A 24,188-nucleotide genomic window follows, 5' to 3' on the forward strand; every position below is an offset into this window, starting at 1 on the left:
TAGATATATGACATTAATGGCATTGGTCCCATGATTTGAATTATCTCACACTTCCTCCTGGAAAAATACTGGGCCAAACCTCAACAAACTAGGGTTATAAACTTTGCCACTAATTCACTGTATGACCTTGGACAAGTCAGGTAGCTTTCTTTGGGACTCAGTCTCCTTGTCTGGAAAATAGAGAAATTAGACTCAATGGCCTCTCAGTGACTTGGAATCTAGAATCCTAGACTCTATGGGTTGCAAATGACTTCAGAGACGATCCAGTCCACCCCTTTCTTGAAGGATAAATCAATCCTACCACCTCTTTCTCCTAATCCTCACCATCCCCTCTAGCCATCATTCTAGATTTCACCCCCATTCTCCTCCTTCTATGGCTAAACTTTAGAAATCTAGTTCCAAGCTCACATCCCCTCCACAAACTGGAACCTGAAGCCCTGTTTCCCCCACTCTATGGAAACTGTGCTCTTCAAGGTCGCCAATGGCCTTTCAATCCCTCCCATCCGACCGTCTTTCCTGAATCTTCGTCCTCTTTGACCTTGCTACAGCTCTTGCCCTTCCTTCAGGACGTTGTTCCCTCCTGCTGCTGCTTAGACCTGTCCAGCTTGCCTAAGGTCACGCTGGATGGCATGTCAGAGACCTCACAGGTCGAGAAGGCCTCTGGACTTCCATCCAGTACTGGAAGGGGTCTCAGAGACCTTCTAGTCTATCCTCCTTGTTTTATAGATGGGGAAACTGAGACCCAGAGATGTCACACATGTGATAAGTAGCAGACCCAACTTCTCCTACTCCAAATCCATTGTCTGTTGCATTATGCCATGATAGCTCCATAAAATCATGGATTTTCATCTTGATTTCATGCCATCTTTCTATAAAGTTGCTAGGGTCATATGTTTAGAGCTAGAAAGAACCGTAGAAGTTACCCTCATTTTAAAGGTTGAGGTCACACAGCTAGTAAATGTCTGAGTCAGGGTTGATTCAACCACAGGTCTTTCCTATTCCAAAGCTCAGCTCTCCATCAATGACACTGCACCATCTCATTACCCCAGCAGCAGCAGCAGCAGCAGCAGCTCTGAGGGTGGTAAAATAAAGATCAATGACTAGTTCAAATATGGCCATCGAAGCAAAGATGGTGAGCTTCACTGTCACTTATGTGGGGTGAGGTCATCCTTTATTTAAAGCGATGGAATTCTTAGCAGTGAAGTCATATGTTGTCTGTCTGTTACACACGTTACACTTTAGCCACTGAGAAATTAGATGGGAACTAGAGGGTTTGGGGATCTTTGGACTCTTGTTTCAATGGAAAAGAGGGGAAATTTGGATTTCAGGGAAGTTGAAAAACAGCTGTTCTAAAAGCCCACGATCTTCTGGTCCCCAGATAAACCAAAGAAAATCGCAGCCTTGAACTGGCCATAGCCCTGGCGGTGCCACCCATCTGTGCCACCTCCCAATACTTGGCATTCTTATCTCCAGATTAAATTAAGAAGAAAAAAACAAGCAGGAAAAAAAATCATAAGTAATTATAGAGGCAGGCAGAAGGGTTTTTTTTTCCCTTCTGGTGATCAAAATGCTTGATAATGTTTGTATAAGGAGTGAAAAACATCTCATATAAAAATTTAATCTAAATGTTTTTGTTGTTAAAAATCTCGTGTGAATCATGAATTATGGAAAACATGACCCGCTAAAGCTGCGAACAAGTTTATTCAAGTATCTCAGGCATCTGATGATATCACACCCCTCTCAAGCTTGGCTCCTAGGACTGCCATGATTTTATCAGACTCAGAAGCCATTGATGGCTTAATATTGGCTGGAGACTTCCCATGGTTCCCTTCACAGAGGTGCTAGGTGTTTATAAATGTGACTGGCAAAGTGTTATGAATTAGTGTTATTTCAATCATCCAAATTTTGCCTCCAAGGATAAAATGAAGGTTGCTTAGCACTGCTATCCCCATTTTATAAGTATATAAATGAGGCTCTTAGAAATGAAGACACTAAGTAGTCCAAGATCAAGGCATCCACTGAGCTAAGTCACAAATCTGGAAATAGAAGGGACCAGAAAGATTATCTATTCCAGCCTTCTTATTTTATAGATGGAGGAGATAAGAGCCAGAGTGGCTAAGTGCCTTGTTCAAAATTCTATTGGGACAGCTGGAATTCGGAATGCATTCCACTATATCACACTGTCTTTCTTAACGGCAGAACTGGACTCATACTTAATAATGGCTGAGTTTCACACCAGCTCCAAAGATCCCAGAACGTCAGCTGTTGGGGCAGCTCAGCTGTTGGGGAGAAAGTCAGTTTGGAGTTTATTCCTTGACAAAACTGGACAAGTGCTGATGCTGAAGGAAGACAGTGAAATCCAAAGACAGAGGGAATGTGGGTTGTCCTTCTAAATTGGTTCGGGGTGGGGGGGTCTCTTCCCTGTAGTCAAATGTGATGGAGCCATAGACTGTTAGAACTGGAAGGGGTCTTAGATATCAAACCTCTTCATTGTACAGAGAAGGGAAATGAGGCTCAGAGAAATGACCTGGACAAGGTAACCCAGCAAAGTAGCAGAGTGGGATTCCAGGACTCTGACACCAACTCCAATCGAACGGGGCGTTCTAGGATTAACCTGAATAATGTCATTAGGGAGCTAAGCTAAGCAGAGGCATTTCTGAGTTGTCTCTTCTTCTTCCTCCTCAACCCTAGTTACCATGTAAGCTGGGAATAATCCACACTTGCGATGCTTTCTTCTTTTAAAAAAATGTGCTTTTTATTGATGCCTTTATTTTTTTTATTAACAACACAGCTGTTTCCAAGTATGCCAGCCATGTAACAAAGAAAAATAGGCAAAACCAGCTGACACAGAGACAGGATTTGACAGTGTGTGTGATGGAGCGCACCTGTAATAATACCTCCTTTTTTTCTGCCCAAAGAAGAGAAGCTAATTTTAGCATATATTTTCTGGCACCAAGATTGGTCATCACATGCATTTTCTCACAGTCGTGCTTCCTCCTGATGTTTTTGATGCTATTGCTATGTTCTCTCTTGGTTCTGCTTGTTTGGTCTTATATCAATTCATACAGGTCTTCCTTGGCTTCTCTGAATTCCTCAAATTCTTCACTATCACAAGTCCACAGTTGCCTGTGACTGCTTTTCTGTGCTACATAAAAAAAAAACAAATGGCATTAATGTTCCAAAATATCCATATGCTATGATTAGCACATCCATTCTCCAACTTAGGGGCATCTACCTTGTTTCCACTTTTTTTGGCCACCACAAAAAAGTGTTGTTATTATTTATAGGACTTTCTTTCGGTTTGTACTTTCTTGGGGGTATATGCCCAAGACTAGAACCGGTGGTTAAAGAGTATTCACGATTTAGGGACTTTTCATGCATTAATTTCCAGAATGGTTGGGCCAGTTTCCAGTTCCACTAAGAGTCTATTTCCAGGCTTTGTCTTTCCACAGCCTGTCCAGCATGGACTGTTTCTATCTTTTATCATCTTTGAGCCTGATGGGTGTGAGGTGAAACTTCCAGGTTGTTTTGATTTGTATCCTCACTATTTGTTTCAGAACATTTCCCCCCATCTGATTATCAGTAGTGCGACAATCCTGTTTGTGCATCTCCTTTGATCACTCATCACTTGCTACGTTTTCAGCAGAGCTGTGCCTACAAGAATTTGGGAAATCTCTTCCACTAGCTATCTTGCTGACATCCCTTAAGTCTCAGTTTCCTCATCTGTAAAATGGTTGTAATTATACTTGATCTGTCCACCTCCCCGGGGGGTCATGAGCAAAGGGCTTTGTAAATCAGATAGTCCTACAGAAGCATAACCTCATATTATTTTGAATCATAGAAGGTTTTTTTTTCCTTCCCTCCCTAAAGAGGAAAACCCATAATGAGATGCTGAAGAGGATCAGTCTTGTTTGAAAAGAAGAAAGAAGCACTTGCTAGCCCCTGGTCTGGAAAACTGTCCTGGCCAATCAGGACACATATACAGAAATGATACCTCGCCTCCCTCTGAAGAACAGAGATTCCTACAAGGTTTTCTGGTGCCCCATGGGTCATCTGAGCTATTATTAACCTCTGATTAACACTTTTACAAGAATGAGAGATTCTTTACCTGAAGCCACACTGCACTGAAAAAAGCTATGAAACTTTTCCAGACTTTGATAACATCAGAGAAATTGATTCTCGTCTTATCTGCCTGAGGAGACATCCGTGGATTCGACCTTTGATGGACAAATGCTTCAGCCCAGTCAGAAATACTGCGATGAGAATAAGATCTGATGTACAACTGCATGATGATTGTATTAACCAGAAAAAGACAAAAATCCCAGTTGTGATGCGCGATGTTGATCCATTTTCTGGATTTCTTTCCTACTAATTAGCTGTATGACCCTCAGATTTTTCTTTTGCTGCTTAAAGATAATGGAATTGGATTAGAGGGTTTCTGAGTCTCCTCCCAGCCTAAAAATGATGTCAATGAATCAATTCTCGCCCACAAATTCTATTCACATGTACACGACATTAAAAACCCAAAATACATATACTATCACTTTGGTGTTTTGAGAACATATCATTTCATCAAGCTGAGAAACTAGAGATCCAGCCTCCAAGTTGGGAAGACTGGAGACCTGTGTTCAAGTCCCACCCCTGGCCCATCCTGGCTGTGTGTGTGTGCATGTATGTATATACATGTATGTATATATACATACAGACACGTACACAGAGACACACACATATAATTACCTAGAGGCCAGCTCTCTGGCATTCTTCCTGTAGAAACTGGTCCATGCCTTGGGATGACAGATGTACCCACAGTCACTGCTCCCCTACTTGAAATCTTTCCAGTCTGGTGCTTAGCACAGTGACAGTAGGTGCTTAATAAATATTTTTGGACTGAGTCACTTTATGTAATTCTTGGGTCTCGCTATAGCACTGAAAAGTAGGGAGTATAACTGTTAATGCTTTTATAAGGTTAATGATGAGGCTTGGGGATGTTACGTGACTTGGAGTATCAGAGCCGGGATCTGAACCCAGGTCTTGCTAATGCTAAATCTACCACTATCCCCTGCAGAGCCGATTTTCCACTAGAGACCTCGGAATCACAATCCAAGCAACCTCTCTTGAGTACCTACCGTCTGCCATGCATGGTACCAGGTGCTCATCACATGGAGGCAGAATGGAAAGTCTGCCCTCGGGGACCTTACCTTCTGTTCAAAGAGAAGACACGTATGTATACATGAATGTGTGTACAGGTATACATGCATGGGTATATATGTACACGTATATGTGCAAGTCCATTGTACTATGTACATGTAAATACATACATGTATATGTTTGTATCTATAGACAAGGGCACAAGTAGAGGGGTTGAGGCAGGTAGGTGGTACAGTGGTTAGAGTCCTGGACCTAGAATCAGGAAGAACTCATGAGTTCAAATCCACCCTCAGACACTGCCTAGCTGTGTGACCCTGGGCAAGTCACTTCACCCTGTTTGCCTCAGTTTCCTCATCTGTAAAATGAGCAGAAGGAAATGGCAAACACTCTAGTATCTTTGCCAAGAGAACCCCAAATGGGGTCCCAGAGATTTGGACATGGTTGAAACAACTCGACAACAACACCAATCTACAAACATACAAAATACAAGACAATTGGAGGTATTGACAACTGGGGAGATCAGGAAGGGCCTCCTTGGAAGGCAGCCCTGGAGCTGAGCCTCAGGGTCCTGAGGAAGGACATTCTGGACATGGTTCACGGTCAGTGCAAAAAGGCATGGAGATGGGAGATGGAGCATTGTGTGGGAGGAATGATACGGCCATTTTGGCTGGACTGTAGAGTCAACAAGCATTTATGAAGGACCTACTCGGTGCCGGACTAGGGTTTAAAGACTAAAGTGCCCCCAGGGAGTTTACAGTCTAGGGAGTCGTCCAGTGGGGACTGATATCATGCCAGCACAGTTGTAGGGAACCAGAATGCCATCTCCTCCCAAGGACTACAAGCTTCACAAGGGCAGGCACAGTCTCCCTAATCCATCCTGGACTGGCTGGTTAGGCCACATAGTTCAATCCCCTACTTCTACAGACAAGGAAACTAAGGGAACTGAAGAGACAGAATCACAAGACCTAAAGCTGGCAGAGACCCCAAGGACCTGTTGATGCCATTCCTTGGTATACAGTAGGCATTTAATAAATATGTGCTGATTGATTGACTAATCGACTAAAGCAGGAGCAAAGTTAGTAATGATCTAAATTATCGGGGGCAGTGAAAACAGACAAAATGCATGATTTAGCCCCCCAAAACAATGTAGTTGGGGCTTTCATGGTGGGGCTTAGCTGTCTACTTTGATCAAATAAGCCAGATAAAGGCCAGCTGTCCTCCTTTCTCTGTGCCTTGCAGAGACATAGTCGTACCGTTTGCATCTGGCAACCAAATGACAAGACTGTTCAGAGTGAGTAATGTCCTTGGGGGTGGGGCGGGACAGGGAACGGACAAATTATTACATTAAAGCAATCTGATCTTTGGTAATCGACAGCTGGTGATTCAGAACTTGCACTCTCTGTTATTTTGTCTAAGGCGGAGGAGCTAAGTCTGGTGTTTTGGCTATATTATATATTGATTGCTGAGATGACAAAGAAAATCTCCAAAGCTGTCAGACAAACATTTGCAAAAATGAAATTACATTTCATTGCAATTTCTGCTTTCTTCTTCATCTATTATAGATATTTCATTAGCTATTAGTCCCCAACTCGTTGACGCCAGCTGCACAGTTTCTGGCTGGGAGGTTTCCCATCCATTTCCTGAGAAACATAAGGACCAGAATTCCTATAAATAAAGGCAGCGGCAAAGGCCAAAGCCAAGGGAGGCAGCCGAACCTTCTCAACGCAGAAAGCAGGCCTTGCTTCATATTAGGTTTCCAACTGTACATTTCATTTAAGCTTAATGAAATATCACTTGTGTGGCAGAAACACCACTTAATTATTAAAATACTATCCAACCTGATTAATAACGACGGGAAAAATGCTCATCTACATTTGAGGCTTCTCTCCCACTCAGCAGTCGCTCATTATGAAGCCCATTCCTCATTTTAGACTTCATTTCTGCCTGCCTGGCACAGACCTGCTGCTATCTCATTTTGATCACTGTAAATTATTTACATCAGAAACTCCGAAATTCAAAACTGATTCTAGGGGCAAGGACTGAGCTTCTCCTCTCAGCATCTCTACTGTCAAAGGACCACAGGACCATAAAGCTAGAATGGAAAGGCCTCTCAGAGGTGGTCCCTTCCAACCCCCTCATTTTAGAGATGAGGAAACTAAGAGAGATGACCCAACTGGGAATCCTAAAGGGTCTTCAGAAGCCACCAAGGCCATTTTACAGGTGGAGAGACTGTGGTCTAGGAACTCAGGTGATTCACCCAGGCTCAAATAGAGGGTCATGTCACTTAGTAACCATCTGACTTTGGGCAATCAAACCTGTCTGTGCTTGTTACCTAATCCGTAAAGTGAGGGGGTTGGAGTCAATGGCCTTTGAGAGGTCCTTTGCAGCTCTCTATGACCCTCAGACTCCAATTCAAATGGTTTTTCCATCACACCACATAACCCATAACTGTATTTTTTAAAATAGAAAAATGCCACTTGAACGTATATTAATTAGCCTAATCAATGAATCAATCCATCAACAAGCAGTGCCAGTGACCTTAGGCAAATGTCTTATCCTGTCTGGGCCTCAGTTTCCTCATCTATAAAATGGGCCTCTGAGATCCACATGTGTTCTAGAACTATAACCCTATGATCTTCTTAGTAGAGAGATTTTTCTTACTTGGAGCTTCTTACACTGATGATGAAATCATGGGTCTTATTTTATTATTTTATTTTATTGGTGTAAGTCTATGTCTTCTCATGATTAGCAGGTGAACCCTGATTGACTCCAGTTCCACACATCTGGGTCCTTCTGCTCTGTTTTTTGTCCGGATTCACGATTTCATTGGTCCAGGGAATTCTGGGTAAGGAGCTCCCTCTACTAACGTGGAGACCATGTTAATATTCGGTACCTTTTCTGTAGTTGAAAGAGCTGCCTGGCACACTGAGGGTTGAACTCACAGCCAAGACCAGAGTCACTATATATCAGGAGAGGGTCTTGAACCCAGGTGTTTCAGGTGCCAGGGCCTCTTCTCTAACCCTGACACTTCACTTCCTATTCCCATCCCTTTCTACCCTCTACAATCCCTAAGGGTGAGAGAATGGAGTCTCTAAAAATAGCTACAGATGATTGTTTTACTCATCAATAACATGTCATTGAAAAACAATCATCTGGGCATTTGGAACTGATTGGAGCCAGACAGGATGTGCTGGGGGAAGAGTCGGTTCTCTGTCTGTGTCTAAAATGTGTTTTTGAAGTTTCTCTGGTCCTTTTGCGGTTTCCCACTACTCCTTGGTTATTTTGATCTTGGCCTCAGGGTACCAACTAATAAAACCTCAGTTGTTCAGTGGGATTTGGGCAGAGGCAGGATGCTAGCCTTGCTTCCCCGACAGTTGTTTCTCCCCAGTTTTCTTGGGCTGCCAAACCATTGAAAGGGGAGGTGGAAACAGAGTGAGAGACTCTGGATTCAAATCCTACCTCGGAGTCTGTGTGAACTTAGGGCAATTTCTTGTACTGGAGTCCTCTGGACTTTAGCTTCCTTACTTTAGAAATGGTGAGGTTGGGGTGAAGAGGGTGGGTGAGATGCCGTTTATTTGTTTCAGACACGTCCAACTCTTTTCGACCCCATTTAGGGTTCTCTCGGCAGAGATACTGGAGGGGTTCACCATTTCCAGCTACAGACTCCTAGATCCAGAGTTGGTAGGGACGTCCATAGCATCGGGCACTCTTCACCATCCCCGCTGGCATTCTTGGTTCCACCATAATGCCGTCTCTAGCAACCACCCCCCTTTCTGCACTCACAAGGCCCCTTTCCTACTTCAAGCTCTCATCACCTCGCACTCAGGTTATTGCTATGGCCTCTTAGTTGGTCTCAGCCTCTGCTCTGCTCATCCCCCAACCTGCTTCCCAAATCTTCCAAAGGCAGAGGTCTGAACATGTCATTCTGTTTCTCAAAAACCTTCAGTGGCTCCCTATTTCCGTGATTTGCCATTTTATGAAGGTCTTCATGGTTTGACTCAAATTATTGTTACATCTTGCCCTCTCCTTCCCTTCCATGCCCAGCGTCCCAGCCCAATTGTCATCTTCACTGTTTCCCAAACTCAGAATTCCATCTCCCTCCTCCAAGCATTTGCATCGGTTATCCTGTGTGCTTATAATACATTCCCTTCCTGTAACCTATTTTTAAATCCTCAACTTCTTTCAATGTTTATCTCTGGTGCCAACTTATATTAATCAATCTGCAGAAATTTCTTAAGTACCAACTAGGTGGCGCTGCAGTGGATAGAGCGCTGGGCCTGGAGTCAGGAAGACGCCTCCTCTTTCTGAGCTCAGACACTTCCTAGCTGTGTGACCCTGGACAAGTCACTTCACCCTGTTGGCCTCCGTTTCCTCATCTGCAAAATGAACTGGAGAAGGAAACGACAAACCACTCCAGTATCTCTACCAAGAAAACTCCAAAGGGGGTCACCAAGAGTCAGACATGACTGGAACACCTGAACAACAGAATGTGCCCAACACAATTCCAGATGCCAGTACAATGGATGAGACAACCCCCCTCACAAGCAGCCTATAATCCAAGGAGAGACAACAAGGACAACACATACAGAATGAGTATGATGGGAATAAACGCAAAGTAGTTAATGGATACTACTATGATGTGCACTAGTATTTAGGATAATAGCTAGTATTTATGTGGCATTTAAAGGTTTGCAAATCATTTTACAAAAAATTCCCTCATTTGAACCCCATGACAATCTGAGAAGTGTGTGTTATTACAAGCATCTGAGGCCAGATCTGAAATCAGGTCTTCCTGACTCCAGATGCCGGGTTCTAACCATTGCACAACCTAGCCATATCCAGGAGAAGGTAGTTCAAGAAAGGGAGGTGAGGGTGGAGTAGGGTGGGAATGAGGAAAGAGAAGAGGGAAGTGGTTGAGAAGATCCAATAGCCTTCATGGGAAAGGTAGTGTTTGGTCTGGTTCTTGAAGGAAGAGAAGGGTTCTAAGGAAGCCAAAGTGAGAAGGGAGTGCATTCCAGGTATGTGGGATGGTCGGTGCCAGGCCTGTAAAAAGAAGATGGAACGAGGGACAGAGAGAAGGTCAGTTTGTTTGGATAACAGAGTGATGTTCAATGAGGCCACAAAGTTAAGTGGTAAAGGATTTTTAAGTTAGACTGAGGTGTTCATATCTTATTTTAATGGCACTAGGGAGCCAAAGAAGTTTATTGAGTAGGGGAGAGACTCAGTGGTCAGACTTGTGTTGAAGTGTAGCAAGAGAAAATTTCTTTGGAAACTAAGTGCAAGAGGGACCAGGATGGGAAGAAACTTTTGGCAGGGACTCCATTTAGAAGCCATTGCAATGACCTAAGTGGGACGTGTAAGGAAGGGGCTGTGTGCACAGAGAGAAGGTGTTAGATGGGAGAGATGTTTTGAAGGGAGAAGCAGCAAGATTTGGCATTTGATTGGTCAATAAATATTTATCAAGTGATTGCTCTGTTCCAGGCACTGTGCTAAGTGTTAAGGACACAAGAAAGAGGCAAAAGACAATCCCTGCCTTCAGCAAGCTTACAATCTAATGGAGGAGACAATAAACAAAGGTATACAAAGCAAGCTGAATAGGAAATAATGGACAGAGGGAATGTGCTAGAATTAAGAGGGGTTGGGGAAGGCTTTCTGTAGAAGGTGGGATTTTAGCTGGGACTTAAAGGAAGCCGGGAAGGTCAGTAGTTGGAACAGAGAGGGGAGAACATTCCAGCCATGGAGGACGGACAGAGAAAATGCCCAGAGTCAAGAGACAGAGGGTCTTGTTTGTGGGACAGCTGGGAGGCCAGTGTCACTGGATTGAAGAATACACGTCAGAAAGTAAGGTATAAGAAGCCTGGAAAGGTAGGAGGGGGCGAGGTTGTGAAGAGCTTTGAATGTCAAACAGCATTTTATATTTGCTCCTGGAGGCAATAGGGAGCCAGTGTAGTTTAGTGAGTTCAATTTAGGGACATGGTTGCACCTGAACTTTAGGAAAATGACTTTGGTCTTTGAATGAAGAATGGACTGGAATGGGGAGAGACTGGAGGTAGGCAGATACCCCCAGCAGCTATTGCACTAGTCCAGGCATGAGACAGTAAGGGCTGCACCAAGGTGGGGGGAAGTGTCAGAGAAGAGATGGTGAAAGTGACAGGCCTTGGTGCCATATTGGACACGGGGGAGAGAGACATTGAGGGGTCCAGACAGAGCCCGAGGGATCAGATGGTGTTGTTCTCTTCAGTGATAGAAAGATCAGAGGAGGCATGGTTTAGGGGGAAAGAGAGTGAGTTTGGTTTTAGACATATTGAGTTCAAGGTGTCTGAATGGCCATAGAAAGATGCTCTCTGAAGGGAGGCAGTTTGTGAGCCAGGGCTAGAAGGGAGCTGGAGATCCTCAGAGATAGAGGAGGGAAGGGAGGGCATTCTAGGCATGGGGACAGCCTGTAGAAAGGCACTGACTGATCCAGCTTGGAGAAGCTAGAAAGAATGGGGAAGGTGTTAAGGTTACATCAGGGACAAAAAAAATCTAATCTTTTCTTTGGAGCAATAGATACAAACCAGTTTTCACTGAGAAGGGTCAAATGTTCAATCTGAATAATAGAAAAGAAAGATGGTTACAGGATCATCTGAGTTGGTATCCACTCCACACAGTGGGGTGCCCAGAAGAAGGAAAAAAAGGGGGCCAAGCTTTGGACAAAGGTAGAGTCATTGCTCTGGAACTAGAAGTGACCCTATAGTCCAACCCCTTCATTTTACAGGGAAGAAAATGGAGACCCATCGAAAGGAAGGGACTTATCCAAGGTCACACAGGAAGGACCAGATTCAAACTCAGGTGCCCTGACTCCAAAAGCCAGGACTTTTTCTACTGTACAACAGAATATAATTAGATCAAACCCTTTTAAAATAGCATACACTCCATAGGCTTTTTTGTCCTTAAATTAATTGAGCAAGTTTTAAAAGGAAAACCCCAAGGTGGGGGGCAAAGGGGGTGAGAGGAAGAGCAGTTTAAAAAACCAAACCAAACCAAACCAAACGCCCGCACCTGGTTTGACTCGGGTCGGTAATAAAATGCTATCGGACAAGGAGAGCTTGTGTAAACTAATCCCACCTCCCACTCACAGGTAAGTATTAAGTTTAGGTATGAGCCTCAGCATTACAAGGAGCCAGACTTTTGAGCTGTGTGCAATTGCGTTATTACCCTCCAACTCTGCAGGCTTCAATAGGATGGATAGATGGGGCCCCACACTCACTCACTGCCATCCTTAAAGCCGGAGTTTGATCGTTAACCAGATATTGCCCCCAGACAATCCATTAAAACCAAACTCCCCTCCAGTGAAGGAGTCAGAAAACTGAGCAATTAGCAAGCTGATTCCCGATGACTAGCCAAACACACCCACTCTAGCCTTTAGATTGCCAAACTCTCAGTCTCCCTGCGTTGAAGGGGTACTGGGGCATCTTCTCCCTGTCTCTCTCTCCCAATCAATTTCTCATCCAAGGCTGAGGTCAGCTTATCAATCTTGATTATAGATGCGCTGTACTAGGGCACCTGGAGCCTGGATTCCTGCAGATATAAGATGTCTGGAGATGAAACCACAGCAGGGAAGGATCACTGGAGCCCGGGATGTTGTAAGGTAGGCTGAATCGATCAGATCCCTCTCTCCTAGGAAGGGGAAATCCAGGACATCTGCAGGCAATCAGAAATTCCACTGAAGAAATTCCAAGTAGGTCTTGAGTGAGGGTCCCAAGGTCAGATTGCTGGGGTGACCCTGCTGAAAGCTGGTCTTCCTCCTGGGAGGAGGGGGACTCCAGCAGGATTGCATGGCCCACCTTCTTGCCACAAACAATCCAAAAGGCAACCCCAGAATCTCTGCCTTGGGAATCAGAGGACCAGGTTTTAAATATTGGTGATTCTGCTCCTTCCTGGTGCTGAGACCCTGGACAAATCCCTACACTTTCCTTCTTGTCTCTAAAATGACAGGCTTGACCTCAGACACTTAGCTAGCAGGGTCACCCTGGACAAGTCACTCCCCATTTCTCTGGTCGTCAGTTTCCTCATCTGTAAAACTAGGGGGTTGGTCAGGCAATCTCTGAGTTTCCTTCTAGGACCATGATCCTGTGATCTTTGACCTCTCTGGGCCAACCTTCTTCAACTGCACAATGAGGAGTTTGGGCCAGAAGGACCTCAGAGGCTCCTTGCTCCCTGAATTTACTGTGTTCTTTTGTTCATAAAACCCCACTGACTTCTCTCCAACCCTTTACACACATTATCTCTTTTTGAGTCTTGACGACAGTCTGGTCTGAGGTTGACACTAGAAACATGATTAATTCCACTTCACAGAGAGGAGAAACGGAGAGAGAGATGAGGTGACTGGATCCATTGCTGAGGACATGCCAGGGGCAGGATTTGCAGCTAGATCTTGGGGACTTGAGGTTTGGGTCTCTCCAAGCTCTGCCAAGACTGTGTGTGTGTGTGTGTGTGTGTGTGTGTGTGTGTGTGTCTGGAAGAGATCTGCATTCAAGTCTCCTGGATAGTCATTGACCTCTGTGGCAGGAGAAGGAGCCTAAGTGGTTCATAATTCATGGGATTTCACGCTGGGAGTTGGGAGGACAGAGGTTCCCCAATACTAGTCTCATTTGTCTGAAGCCGTGTGTGTGAGTGTGTGTGTGTATGTGGGGGGATGGGGTGGATGTCACTATGTCCAGTTGTGGAGGGATCTCATCTCCACCTGGCAGGGGCACTGGAGGACCTGGAGTCTCTGGGTTCAGCCCCATTCAACTCCACTTTGTAACTCATAGTGAAATAACTCAATATTTGTCATATTTGCCATATCTCCCCAACCAAGCTGGGAGCTTCTGGAAGGCACAAGGAGTGGCTTATTCACCTCATGCCCCCTCTGTGCCTAGCTCATTGTGAGAGCTCATTATGAACGACTGTCTCTTTATGGCACATATAGAGAAGAAAAAAAAACGGGTGTGTCGAGGGACATTGGTTTCAAAGGTTTCATTGGGACCTCGGCTGCCGTGGCTGAAATCCAACACGCAGGACCCAAAGTCCACTGAGTTTCAGAGTAAAGCAGTGGATGCCACAGCCGGACCCCCAGAGAGACAAGTTGATGATTATAATAAGTGGTTAAAGTTGCCAAGTTTTTAAACCTCCAGGCAGTCAGACTGTGATACTCAGCGGCTTGGGCTGGGGGGGGGGGGGGGGGGGGGGGGGGGGAGGTGGAGAAGTAAGAGTTACTTTCCCTCAAGCAATGACAAGCAAGAGGAGAAAAAGCAGCTAGCAATGGGCCTGTCACTTTACTGAGAAGTCACCCCCTGAGGAGAGGAAGGTCACATGTGCCGGGGAGGCTTAGGGCAGCAGGATCGTCTTGGGGATTGAAGCTAATCAGAGACCAAGCCCCAGGAAGCTTCCCGGCCCTGGGAAGGACACAGACGACCGAGAGGGAAGCAGTTGGCTAGTGAACTGAGCAAGAGGTTGGAGGTCAGAAACTCAAGATTCATCTTTGCTCTAGGACCAACCATCTGACCTCACGAGACTTGATATTCTCCATCGTTTCTCCTGCTCCTTTCTAACCCTGATCCAGACGGGTTTTCATAATTCTGCCAAAATCAATTCACAAGCATTTCTTGTGTGTTAGGTACATAACACTCCCTGTCCCTCTTGGAGCTTACAGTCTCCTGGGGAGGAGAATGACATCATGTAGGAATCAGGAGCCTTCCTCCTGCCCTGCGCAGACTCACCTCTGGTGGCTCCTGCTGCCATAACCGAGGGGATTGCTCGGTGAGAAGACAAGGCCTCTCGTTGGCTGGAAGCGTTCATGTCTCTTTCCATGCTCAGAAGGGAGACGTCTGCCCCTCTGGTCTCTAAACAGCTGAGGGCGAGCAGTGCACTCTTCCCGTTGACTGTTCCGTGCAAGGAGGCCCTCTTTCCGACATCCTGGTGTTTCTCCTTGGAAAGAACCATGACCTGGGCAGGCCACTGTGGGGCTAGAGGTGGATGGACACCTATGGGTACATACACGACGAAAGGAAGCCAATATTGTCAAGTGGCTCACTGGCCGCTGGGGAGTCAGGGAAGGCACAATGTGAGGTGAGGGTCTTGAAGGGAACCAGGGATCCTGAGAGGCTGTGATGAGTGGCTGCCTCCCAGGCATGGGGAGCATCCTGTGCAAAGTCACAGGCATGGATGCATGAGGAACAGAGAGTTTGGCTGGAAAATCTTTCTCATACAAAGACCTGGTCATGCCGTTCCTTTGCTCAAAACCCTCAGGGGCTCCTTCCTCCCCACTGAGTAAAGTTCAAAACTCATCTACTTGCCTTCGAGCCCCTCCACAACCCTGGGCCAATCTCGTCTCCTGTCTCCATACTTTGTGTACTTTTTGCTCCTCTTAAACTGCTGTTTGGACCCCTGAACCTGCTGTGTACTCTCCTTTGCTTACTCTATTCCTCCCAGGTACAGCACCTTCTCTTTACTTGCTGAATTTCTGTGCATCTCCTCCCAGAAGCCTTCCCTGACTGCCTCAGTCACTAATGACTTTCTCTCTCTGACCTCACATTTATCAGACCTTTGATCTACAGCTCAGTACTTGTCAGATACTAGTCAGTGTCTTATAGATATCGTTGGGGGGCATCTTATCCCCGAATAGATGGCTAACTCTTTGAGGACATAGATCTTTATCTTATCTAAAATGGTATCTTTTCAGCACCTAGCTCTGTGGTCTGCACATGCATAGGTCAAAACATTGCAAGATTCCTCGAAACAATCAATACACAGAGAAATCTTTGACAATCCTCTTCCTATAAATATCAAAGCATAACCAGGGAGAGACGACTGCCAGCGTGTCTGGCACCACCATGGAGCATGTCTGCACTGGAGTCCTGGTGGAAGAGGGATTCCCCTAGAGGGCGAGGTCTTCCATCAAATCCTATTCACGAAGAACATTGGGATGACCACCTCAAGCCCTTGAAAGACTGTTACAAAGCTAAAACCCTTAGATGGACAGCTCATTTAGGACACTTAGAGACTCACATAGGGCACACATTTACTCAGTACGTTGTGCACTTGCATGTAGGTGTGTGTGCATGTATACACATGTGTGTATAAGCCCACAGGGCTAGCTCATGTACATATGGCAGTATGTGCAATACACACGTGTATAAACATACATGCAGACATGTACAGTATATCTCTAGAACCCACAGGGTTAGTTACTCAGTGTGTTCATGTGTGTATGTGTATCTGTGTACACACACGTGCATATATGTGGGTTTGTATGTGTGTGCGCATGTAGGAGGATGTATTGTGAGTGTGTCCGTGTATGTGCGTGCACATGTGTGTGTGCGTGCACAATACATGTATGGGCATGTGCGTATATGTGTATTGCGAGTGTGAATGTGTATCTACACATACATCAACATTTAATATATAAGATAGGCTTTGTATGTGGATGGTGGTCCCATGGAATGAGTCCTTCTGCTCCTCAACTCGGAATTCTGGAGCCAGAAGAGACTCCAGAAACCACCTGCTGCCTCCCTCTCATTTTCCAGATGATGAAATCCAGAAAGGGAAATGACTTGCCCAAGGTCACCCAAGGAAGTAATTAACAGGGCCAGAATTTGAATCCAGGTCCTCCACCTTCAGGTCTGACCCTTTCTACTGGCTCCACTCTCTCAGATGAGGCTCTTCTCTGTCACTAATTAGCTGTGTGAGTTTGGTAGAGTCATATGTCTCTTAACTCCCATTCTTCTTCTGCAAAAGCAGGGTGTTGGTGCCAGGCCCTTCCAGGTGCAATGGCCTGTGCTCTGAGATCCTCTCCTGTCCTGACATGATGACACCTTCAGGCTCCCCCCAAGTGGGTGCCATGGGCAGCTCCTTCCTCCCTGGCACAGCCAGGAAGGGATGCCACAGTGCCAGCCCACTCCAGAACCCCGGGGTCCCTTGTTCCTCCCCCTTCCCTGCCCCTCTCTGCAAGTCCCACCTTATCTAATCAGTCACTATGCCCAGTGGTTTCTTCCCTCCTAATATCTCTTACTTTTTCTCCTTCCTTGCCTTTCAGTGCCAGGACTACACCCTGGGTCAGGCTCCTATCACCTCTTACTCCCTCCCCTGCCCCCATGCCCCTCCAGCCTCCTAGCCATCTCAGGTACTCCACCAGACTAATTTTTTTTTTTTGCCAAACTAATTGTACTAAAATACCATCTGACCACATCACCTCCTCGCTCAAAGTTTTCCCGGATCCTCCCCAGGTGACCCCAGCTAAGCTAGTAGCAGCCTGGCATTCCAAGCCTTTCACACCCTCCTAAACTGTGCTGCAGACAGACTGAAGCTCCCACTTACACTGTGTCTACACTCACTTTCTTCACAAAAACCCTGAGGTAGATAATGCCAGTATCATTGCTTCAACTTGAAAAGGGGCCTCTGGTGACCTCTAGTCCACCCTTCCTTCTCCCCTCATTTTGCAGATGATATAGCTAAGGGGAGAGAGGGGGAAAGGGATTATTAGCTAGGAGTTCTGCAGGTAGGGATGAGCAGAGGTGAGATTTGTCTCTGTTCTGCCTCTGTTGATAACCAAGCCGGTAAGAGTGGGAGCCAATCTTTGACTCCAAGCCCAGTCAGCTTCTGTTGTCCCTCCCCAACCTCTGGAAGAAAGCTCAAAATTTCTCACCTCAGTGCCTTTGTTCCTCTCGTTCCTCCCCCCAAGAATGCCTGCTTTCCTTCCTTCTGTCTATTCAAATTCCTCTCAAAGTCCTACCCTCTCAACTGCACTCCATGAAACATTCCTAGACATAACAGTAACACACCACGATCGTGCTGTAGGAGAGATATTGAGTCCAGCTGCTATCTCCTTGTTTTACAGATGGGGAAACTGAAGCCCTAGAGACATGAAATGACTTTCCCAAGTTCATACAGTTAGTAACAGAATTGAGATTCAAACCTAAGTACTTTACTGTTTTCCCAAGAGAACCTCTCCTTTTTCTGAATTAGGAAGGAAGGAAAAAAGGAGGAAAGAAGCATTTATCTATGTGCCAGGGACTGTGCTAAGGACTTTACAAATATTATCTCATTTGATCCTCAATAACAATAACCCTTGGAGGTAGGCATTATTACTAATTAATTAATTATCTCCATTTTAATATTAATTTAACTAATTTATTCATTGGTTCTATTATTAACATCAAATAATTAACCCTGTCTAATATCAATTAATCTAATTTATTAATTATCAATGAACCCTGTTATTAAATAATAACTAACTCCGTTTACCTCAGTTTCCTCATCTGTGAAGTAAGCTGGAGAAGAAAATGGCAAAGTCCTCCAGTATCTTTGCTAAGAAAACCCCAGATGGGGCCCTGAAGACTTGAATAAGACTAAAATAACGGAACAACAATAATAATGAGGGTAATAATAATAACAAATGCAATTCATAATATGATTACATTGAAGAAACTGAGATTAAATGGCTTGCTCAGGGTAACACCAATAGAAAGTGTCCAGGGTACAATTTGAACTCAGGTCTTCCTGACTCCAAGCTCAGACCTCTATCTAGCAATTAAATATTAATTAGTCTAGCAATTAATCATGGAACAATTTGGGTCATTTACCTATTGTTGTTTAGCTTTTTATGGGCTTTGTTTTATTTTCCACCCATCTGTTTCATTCCTAGGTTCCCTAGGGCAAGGCCTATTAACTCTGTGTCCTCCTCAACACCTCTTACCTGTCTTACACAGAGCAAATAAGTCTATCTTATTGGTTTATTTTGGCTCCAGCAGGAGGCATTGACATCCTGATTGTCTTCCTTGAAAAAAAAAATCAGTTGGGGATTTAAGGGTCCTCCTAGCCACCACTGGGGGAGGGGTGGCAGCTGGTATGACCCTTAGCACCTTCATGAATCCAATTCCTTGGCCTTTTCTATACAGTCCAATTAACATGAACCCAGTAATTTTGTGGCATCTTTTATCCAATTCTCTCCAAGCATTTTATAAAAAAGTGTTAATTATTCCCATTTAACGGTGGGGAACGCAAGGCACAAATAAGGACAATTTGCCCCAAGCCCCCAAGTGACAACAGAGTGGTGAAATTGGGAACAGGAAATTCCTTCCCCTCCTTTCAATCACTTGTTAGAGATCAGGAGTTCTTAAGTCTTTTTTTTTTAATGTCATGGACTCCTTTAGCAATTTATGGACTCCTTAGAATCATGTCCTTATATGCTTATATCAAATAAAATACAGAAGAAATCAATTATATTGATATACAATTATCTATCTATTTCTACATCCATCCATCTATCATCTATTTACCCACCTCTCTATCCATCTGTCCATCCATCCATCTATCACCTATCTATTCACCTCTTCATCTATCTGTCCATATATCCATTCATCAACTATCTACCCACCTCTCCATCCATCCATCCATCTATCATCTATCAATCTGTCTCTCTGAAAGATCTCAGACATCATCTCTCATAGTTGATCATTAGCTATGCTTAAGGTCTTCTAGCAGATGTTAGAGAAATAAGATGTTAGGTTTTAATGATGTGGGGGGCATTGACTTTAATTTTTTTTTTTTTGCTTTTTGGAGGGTAACTGGGGTTCAGTGACTTGCCCAAGGTCACACAGCTAGTTTTTTTGTGTTAAGTGTCTGAGGTCATATTTGAACTCAGGTCCTCCTGACTGCAGGGCCAGTGCTCTATTCACTGTGCCACCTAGCCGCCCCTTGACTTTAATTTTTAACTTCATAGTCATTCCCCCTGAGCCCCCCTACGCATATTTATACCCTTCTTTGGCTTTTTTTTGCCATAATGAATTCTTTTTCAATTAGCAAGTGTTTATTTCCTCTTCTTCTTATTTCCCCTCCCAAAAGAGAAAAACAAAACCTTTCTAACAAATATGCCTCGTTAGGGAAAATAGATGCCCACATCGACTATTTCCAAAACTTCATCGTCTTGTTCTATGTATTGAGTGCATTCATCACCTCTGTCAGGTGGCAGTAAGTATGATTAGGATCATTGGAAACTCTTCTCTAGGCAATGAGGTGGTACAGTGGAAAGAATGTAAGGCCTGGGGTTAGCAATACCCTAGTTCAAATCCTACCTCAGATACTCACTTAGCTGTGTGACCCTGGGCAATTCACTTAACCTGTCTGCCTTAGATGCCTCATCTGTAAAACAGGCATAAAAATAGCACCTACTTTCAGGGTTGTTGAGAAGATAAAAATGAGGTAACATTTGTAAAGCACTTTGCAAATCTGAAAGTACTATTAGCTAGCTATTCACATAACAAAAACATTCAAGCAAATCCAATAGATGAGATATATGTGATATTTCACACCCATTGTCCCCCACCTCTCTACTGAGGGGTAGCTGTATTTTTTTTTATCCAGTTTTCTGAAACTAAGATTGGTCATTGTTATTAATAATTTTTGGTAAGAAAAAAAAGTTGTCGGATCCCAGTCCAGAGTGGATTGGAAGAAAAAGATATTAAGGACCACCAGAGGGCAGTTCTCAGATGGCACATATGGCTGACCTTGAAAACTGGCCTCCAGAAAGAGCCCATCTTAAGTCACTCTACTGCCAGGTCCTCTTCAGGAAACTCAGAAAGTTTTCTTCAGGAACTGGAGTTGAGGATCAGACATAGAAAGATCAAACCCCATTGGAATAAGTTGGAACAAGAAAATGGTTGGATTCATACTTGTTCTAAGAAACAAGGGTCTCCTCTCCTTCTCTTCCCTCCCTTGTGGCCATGCTCGAGATCGCACAAAACACACACACACACACACACACACACACACACACTGCCATCCTCTGAGATTCTGCCCAATTTAAGCCTAACTCCTTAAACCCACTACAGATGTTAACACATAGCCTTTTAAAAAGCAACGCTAGATAAAATATTTAATGTGACTGAAAGTTGAGTTAATGAAAGACGTTTTCTATGCAGTGCTAGAAACATCAACTTCCTTCTTTCTTCCTAGAGCCATTTTTTGTGTTTTTTTTTTAAAGCCGTAGTTCTTCAGGGAAATACACACACACACACACACACACACACAACCTGACAGTGCTTATGACAAAGGAAAATCTAATTACAGTACATTTCCTGAAAACAAATCCTCATTCAGGTCCTACTGTAGGACTGCAGAGAATATGTGTCAGGAAACAATACAATGGCTCTCTCCTTATCTCATATACAATCCAGTTTTTTTACTCTGTCTATGGCGGGGGGGACTAGCACCAGGGATATAGCTGTTCACTTGGAATATTGGATTGGTGAGCTGATATTACAGCATCCTTTAGAGCCACAACAATATTAATAATGAAAATGCAATATAAATAGATTCCATGTGGTTCCCTTCCCCCACTCCCCTCCCCCTGGGAGGAAAGGGGAAGAATAAGCATAAGGTCTTAGACAGCTGCTGACGGTTTCACACCAATCATGGTTTGTAATAGGAGGACAGAACCATAGATTTAGAGCTGGAAAGGATGTCTGGAGATCACCTAGTTCAACTCCTGGGGTTACTCTCTTGCTCAAGATGTTGTGATGGCTCACTATTGCCTCTGTGATAAAATGCCAAGTCCTTTGCCTGACATTTGATGTTTTTCTTTGGGTGCCTCTGATCTGTCTTTCCAGACTGATTTCATATTCATTAACTTACTGTACATTCATAAAAGTGACGTATCTGGAACTAAAATGGGCCTTAGAGGTCATCTAGTCTGATCCCCCTCATTTTATAGTAGACAAAAGTAAGGTGCATAGGGGTTAAGGGACTTGGGTCACACAGGTAATCCGAAGCCAAGCTGGACTCAAACTTGGTTCTCATGACTTCCAATTCCTCACCATCTCCACTGTTTCATACTATTTCTACTGTAGGGAGAGGTTCTTATGGGATCCTTAGAGTTGTTTAATATCTTGACAAGTGACTTTTAAAAAATGTAATTCATTTCTGTCATGATTCTATATATCTTATCTACTTGAGAATGTTACGCTGAGAAGGGCTTCACCAGCCTGCCAAAGGGATCTAAGACACCAGACAGTCCAGACTTACTCTTACTCCCCCAGGACCTGAGCCAGGGTCCTCTCAGTCCAAATTCTGTGGTCTTACAGACCAGTCCCAGAAAGTTTTCTGATACAGGAAGCAGTTAAGTTACTTTCTGGGGATCAGTCGGTATGTGACAGAGATAGGGTTTTAACCCCATGCTTTTCCTGACTCCAAGTTCAGCATTCTCTCTCCATTATGGTACACTGCCTTTGCAAGAATTTCAATCACATTTTTATTAAATGCAGAAAATCTTCAAGGCTTAGAACCATGACACTTTAACTTGACTGAGGCTCACCCTGAGTATTATCTTACTTTTATCAAGCTTTCTAGTAGCAGGTAAACTGAGTGGATATAATTCCTTAGAGGTGAGGAAAGATCATTCTAGACAACAAAATGTCATTAACATATGTCAGCCAGAAGGAGAAGGTAGAATTAGGTAGAGGACCAGAAAATAATCCTTAAAAATATATCCCAGAATGGTCATAGAGATAGGAAAGATTCTTTTGCCAGGAAAAGTGAGAGGAAGAGGGGGAGGGGATGGGTGCCCTAAGTGTTTAGAAATCATTAGGGTTTGCTCTTACTAGTTTGGCAGGTTCTGGGCCCAATTATATAACTACACATACATTTGGCATATAACGATTGCTTATGTACCCTGCGTGTAATTACATGTAACATAATGTATACTTCAGCTTGGTGGGTATTTACACAGTCCTAACACTGTGAATACGGCCTACTTAGAAATGATTAACATAAAGCATTAGCCACACACACAAACAAACCCAAACAATTAAAGTAGTTGGGTTTATTTGAGCATATAAAAAACCTGGAACCTTTTCTTTTTTCTTGTCCTCTGATGAACCACCTGAGAAAATAATGGTCTGGGAGGAAAGCAGAGATCCCAAAATGATGGATGTTCTTTGGAAAGAAATTTGGTTTTTCAGTCATTTCAATCACACCTGACGCTTTGTGACCCCATTTGGGGTTTTCTTGACAAAGATACTGGAGTGGTTTGCCATTTCCTTCTTCAGCTCACTTTACAGATGAGGAAACTGAGGCAGACAGGGTGAAGTGACTTGCCCAGGGTCATGCAGATAGTATCTGAGGACAGATTTGAACTCAGTTTTTCCTGACTCCATGCCTGGCTTTCTATCTACTGTGCCACCTAACTGCCTTCTCAGAAAGAAAAGGGACATTTAATATTTATTCCAAGTGCATTAGGTAATAGAATATTTTTGTAAACAGTCTCTTTTTGGGTCCCTATCTATGATACCAACTGAATAGGGAACTTCCAGTGAGGAGAATCCATCTGCCAAGGCAGATCGATCGGCACCACCCTGAAATTGTAGTTTTAGAATTTCCTGGGTATGGTAAGGGATGGAAGTGACTTGCTCAGGGTCACAGAACCAGCACAGGTCAGAGAGAGGACTGGAACCAGATCATCCTCCCAAGAAGCCAGCTCTCCATTTATTGGACCATCCAATTTCTCACGGCTAGTCTCTAGGATGTTACTCTGTGAAAGGCATTTTTGAAATCTGCAGGTTTCTGCAAGAATGGATACTTGGAAGGTATTTGGGACTGATGGGTTAGTAAACCTAAGAAAGAGTAAGGTCAGACATATGGCTGGGGTTTTGTCAAATGGAGAAATGAACCATGATTGAAAATTACCTTTTTTTCGGGGGGGAACGTGTAATGTCCCCCAAAAGTATTGTATATTCTTCTGGATTATCAGGATGAATTTTATAGTCGGTCATTCAAACTCAGTTCCCACTTAACATATTTATAGAAGCTAGGAAGGGCATTAATTGCCCAATGGAGGAGTCTGTATTTGATCCTAGAAGTAATAGGTTTTCAGGGAACCAGCACTAAAACCCTCTAATGCTTCATGCTCTAATGGGATTAGCGCTGTCTCCAAAGCCAGAGGGCTTGAACTCCCACTTCTGACACTTAGGACTTTAGTGACCTTAGACAAGTCATTTAACTGCCTGACTTGTAAGGGGAAGGGG

Source organism: Petaurus breviceps, unplaced genomic scaffold (assembly GCF_028583685.1).
Source record: "Petaurus breviceps papuanus isolate PSGF00001 unplaced genomic scaffold, PetGlider_PUasm1.0 186, whole genome shotgun sequence".
Lineage (NCBI taxonomy): Eukaryota > Metazoa > Chordata > Mammalia > Diprotodontia > Petauridae > Petaurus > Petaurus breviceps.